General features: G+C 41.9%; 1 pseudogene; it reads left to right on the top strand.

The window, feature by feature from the left end:
- Nucleotides 1-3,195: 3,195 nt before the first annotated feature.
- LOC105985950 lies at nt 3,196-3,591 on the top strand (annotated as a pseudogene).
- The last annotated feature ends 1,687 nt before the right edge of the window (nt 3,592-5,278 follow it).

Here is a 5,278-nt window from a genome sequence, read left to right as displayed (position 1 = left end):
TAATTTGTAATAACTAGATTATGTCTATGATATTCTTAACAGGGGACCTCAATAACCCAATTGCTAAGTCTATAGGACCACATGTAATGCAGTGTAACATGAACTCCAAGAATTGGAAACAAGAGATTCTTACTATATCCTGTATGTAGTTATTTACTTTTTTTCTCTTTTAGTTGTCTGTACCTTGTGTCTTGTATATAAGTTTATTTGATCTGTGGAAGAGAAAGAAAATCATAGAAACAGCAGAACAAAGGATGAACTAGAGCAACATTGATACTCACATGACACTATGTTGGAAATGAACTTTACAACTTGGTGGGGAGGGGAATAAGGAGGGGTAAGTTGGAGAAAATGAGGGATGGGGCAAGTGTTTAAAAACAAATGTACTCCTTACTTACGTAACTGTAACCCCCCCCAATTCACCACCTGTTCAATAAAGATAAAAAATTGGGGATGCAGTGTGTGTGTGTGTGTGTGTGTGTGTGTGTGATTGTTAGGTACTTGGAGATTGACCATGCTTGTTGCTTTTTATGCTATGAAGGATATTTTTCAAGTTCATGGTTTAATGTCTTGTTTCAAATATTGAATGCACTCAGGCAGCATGTCACAGTTTCAATCATTCCATTCACTCATTTTTGGATAATTCCCCCACACCTGCTCTAGCCACCCGCCCCCCGTTCCCCAGCTTCCTCTGCATTTAAGCACCAGCCATCAAAACAGAACTCCAATCCCACATGTAAACCCATTAACACAGAATTCAAAAACTCTTTTTTTCTGGTAGATAATCAGAAATAATATAGAAGAAAAAGTGATTTCAAAGCCATTTGTCCTTTACTGGGATGCTTTCTGACAAGCAAGAGGAGAATATACAGAAAGGAGGAGCTCCGGAAGAAATATGGACATTAAACATGTTTGAAAGTGAGACAAATGTTCAAGTAATTTCCAGTTCCAAGCTGCCAGTCCTTAGTAGCTAATTCAGCCCCATAGGAACTTCCTATGCAATTACCATATCCAGATCCTCGGTGTCACCCCTTGGAGCCCCACCTCACTCCTCTCCTAAGATGGCTAAGCTGTCATCAACCTCACCAGCCACACCTGAAGCCCACTGATTTGTCCTAATCTGTGGTCTTTCAGCAGTGGCTGACAGATAACTATTCTCTCCTGAGTAGAACACTTTCTTTTCTGCCTTTGTGACCCATTGTAACCCTGGTGACTATTCCTAAACACCCTCCCAGTTGTCCTGACCTTCCTCTTAGTTTAGACAATTGCTACACCTGCTCATGGCTTCCTTGCTGCTCATTCTTGCTGATTGATGTTGGAACATGGAACACTCAGAAGCTATTCATTAATAATATAACTAATGCTCGTGGCTGGTACTGTAATCCTAAGTACTTGGAAGGCTAAGATCTGAAGATCTCAGTTCAAAGCCAGCCTGAGCAGACAAGAGACAAATCCAAGAGACTTTTACCTCCACTTAATGAGCAAATTGCCTGGTGGAGATGTAGTTCAAGTGGCCCAACACTGGCTTTGCATAAAAAAAGCAAAGGGAGAGCATGAAGCCTTAGAGGCTTCCAGCTGCAGTTAAATGAAAGTCAACTCTTTACATCAGGTCCCCCATTAGAGTTGTAATCTAACCTGTTCCTCTCGAAACACCACCAAATGGTTGTCTTTAGCATGCCCTCCATTTCAGGTCCTCAGCCCCTCCCACAAAACCAGTTGATCTGGCCAGACCTAACTGCAACTGACCTCCAGCCCTGGCCATTGGCTGTTCCTCACACTTCACTTCCTGGACTACCATTTTACCCCTATCCCCCAGCTGCATCAGCAAAATGCTACCTAACTGTCAACTATTACAATCAGAAAACACTGCCCAGGCTATCTATTATCTTTAGCATTCAGCTGCTTCTCATACTTCCCACTCCTAACCCCCTGACTATAAATTTGACCCTGAACAAAGAATGGGCACCATTTCTCCCTCTCCCGTGAGAGAGGTGGCTTTGTCAACCACTGCTGAGAATAACCTCCTTTGCTGTACATGATTATGTCCATGTGGTCTTCTGGAATGGTGACTTTCAGTTGTCATCTTGCTGGCTGTTCAGTCTGACTTCCAGTGTCAGGTCCTATGCCTTTCTGTCAGTCACTCTAAAGAGATTGCTCCCTCTCACTCACTGTCAGTCACCTTATTCATTTCCTTTGTGACAGTTGCTACGAAGTAAAATTCCCCCTTGTCCATTGATTTACATGACAATTGCAACTTCATCCCTACAACCAAGCTCCCTGAGGACAGGAACTTGTCTGGAACAGTGTTTAGATCACAGTAAGGACTAAATGAATATTCATTTTAAAATCAATTAGTATATAATCAGAGGGGGAAATACCAGCCTAAGAAAAATGTAATAAGAATACAACAGAAGATCCTAGAGAAAACACAATCTAGACACCAGTAGAGACCTTTAAAACTTCTAATCAGTATCTCAGACAAAGCAGGTTATTGTTATGGATTGACACATGAGTCCTGCTGCTGGTCACTTTAGTCCTGATGCTGGTCACTTTGTTTCCAGTGTGAAAATGACATGTATCTTCAAGAGGTGAGGCCTATGGTTAGTGATTAAGATATCACTGGTGGAACAAATTAACACTGGTCTCAGTGAGTTCTGCTGGAAGTAGGCTGTTAAAATAAAAAAATAAAGACTTGGCAAGGTGCAGGTGGCTCAGGCCTATAATCCTAGCTATTCAGGAGGCTGAGAGCTGAGGATCACAGCTCAGAGCCAGCCATGGCAATAAAGTCCTTGAGACTTTACCAAAAGTGGAGCTGTGGCTCAAGTGGTAGAGCACTAGCTTTGTGCAAAAGAAGCTTAGTTCAAGTCCCAAGACAAGCACAAAATTTTTTAAAAAGCTGGGCTCCAGTGGCTCATTCCTGTACTCCTATCTACGGAGGAGACTGAGATCTGAGGATTGCAGTTCAAAGCAATATCCATGAGACTCTGATCTACTGTTAACCATCAAAAATGCGGGAAGTGGAGCTGTGGCTCAAATGCTAGAGTGCCAACCTTGAGCAAAACCTCAGGAACAGTGCCCAGGCCCTGAGCTCAGGCCTTAGGTCCAACACACAATAAAAAAATATGGGTTCAGATTTGGCCTGGGGGCTTCCGGATCACAAAGTGGGTTTGCGTTTAGGAGCTCAAGCCTGGGACAATGGTGTGCATTCCTTGAATCATCATTCCAGTTCTGTTCTGGATCTTCAAAAACTTCCTGGAACCATACTTGTACCCTCTGGTCTCCCCTTTTGTTGGCCATATATGGCCTAGAAAAGCTGTACAAGAAGCCAACAATAAAAATAAAAGCATAGTAGGCTACAAGAATGCAGACACAAATGGATTACCAACAAAAGGACCAATAGAAATCTCTGATAAAAAGAAAGACTAATGTGATTTTCCCCAAAGGATCTTAGTTGTTTGAAAAATGGACCTGATGATATGAAGCACCTTCTTTGTAGTTGTATCTGACCTTTTTCTCTAAGACCAGAATTCTGGATAGACAATTTAGATATTACCTGGTACTAATCAGGAAATCCATGGTATTTATATTTAAAATGAACTTAGTTGTATTTAATGACCTCATTTCTGAGTTCTTTTTCCATTAAAGTAGTTCTCATTCCCTTATTACTGTTTTAATAATATGAATAAGTAGGAAATTTGTGCCAGTAGACCCTCTACTTAAAACCCTTGGTCCTTTAGCACTTGTTCAAAAGAATTTGCCATTTGCTGTAACTTAAAGGGTTCTAATTTGAATAATTTTACTGTGAAATAGTACAATGATAATGATGTGAAAAGATGCAATGCAGTAGTTCATAAGAGTAGTACCTGCTGCTTATGGCTTTGATGAAGATGAAAAATGTGGAAATAGGAAAAATTCCTTGATAAATGAAACATCTTCTACATATACATCTAATATATAAATTATAATCCTGTTGCATTCCTTCTGTTCCTACAAATGCATTAAACATTCAGTTTAAAAAAATCTGGGTTCATGGGGCTGGGAAGGTGGCTCAGTGGTAGAGCGCATGCCTTGCATGGCTGAGGCCCTGGGTTCGATACCTCAGCACCACATAAGCAAAAAGAAAAAAGCCGGAAGTGGCGCTGTGGCTCAGGTGGTAGAGTGCTAGCCTTGAGCTGAAGAGCTGAGGGACAGCGCCCAGGCCCAGAGTTCAGGCCCCACAACTGGACCCCCCCCCAAAAAAACAAACAAACAAATAAAATAATCTGGGTTCAGTCAGGCATCAGTGGCTCATGCCTCTAATTCTAGCTACTTAGGAGGCTAAGATCTGAGGAGCATGCTTCAAAGTTAGCTGGGACAGGAAAGTCATGAGACTCTTATCTCCAATTAACCACCAGGAAGTAGTTAGTAGAGCTGTTGTGGTGTTAGCCTTGAATAAAAAACTCAGGGACTGTGCCCAGGCCCTGAGTTCAAGCACCAAGACCGACCAAAAAAAGAAAATCTTGGGAAGTAGCACTAAGGCTCAAAGTGCAAAAGCACTAGCCTTGAGTACAAGAGTTCAGGAACAGTGCCTTGGCCCCAAGTTCAAGCCCCATGACCAAAATTTTTTTTTGGTTCAGCAGTGTATGCCTATTATCCCAACTATCCATGAATCATAAGTAGGAGGATTGGTCTGGGAATGTGGCTTAGTGGTACAGTGCTTGCCTAGCATGCATGAAGCCCTGGGTTCAATTCCTCAGTACCACATACACAGAAAATGCCAGAAGTGGTGTTGTGGCGCAAGTGGTAGAGTGCTAGCCTTGTGCAAAAGAAGCTCAGGACTGGGGCCTGCCCCAAACAGGTGTTACTCAAAGTCTAACTGAGCAAGCACAGGAGGAAAGGAAAGAAGAAAAACTTAGGAAAACGGAATGGCAGGGACAACAATACATCTCTCTATACTTTCTCTTAATATAAATGGGCTGAATTCGCCAATTAAAAGAAAACGAACTGAGGACTGGATCAGAAAACAAGACCCATCCATCTGTTGCCTTCAGGAGACACACCTCTCAGCCAAACATACAAACAAACTAGGAGTGAAGGGGTGGAAAAGGATCTACCAATCAAATGCCCCCAGTAAGAAAGCAGGTGTAGCTATCCTGATATCTGACAAAGTAAACTTTTCATTAAAATCAGTACAGAAAGACAAGGACGGACACTACATATTAATAAAGGGAACAATTCAAGAGGAGGATATAACCATCATCAACTTATATGCCCCAAATATTGGTGCACCCAGATATGT

Source organism: Dipodomys ordii, unplaced genomic scaffold, assembly GCF_000151885.1.
Source record: "Dipodomys ordii isolate 6190 unplaced genomic scaffold, Dord_2.0 Scaffold32, whole genome shotgun sequence".
Taxonomy (NCBI): domain Eukaryota; kingdom Metazoa; phylum Chordata; class Mammalia; order Rodentia; family Heteromyidae; genus Dipodomys; species Dipodomys ordii.
This window is presented reverse-complemented; position numbering and strand designations above follow the sequence as displayed.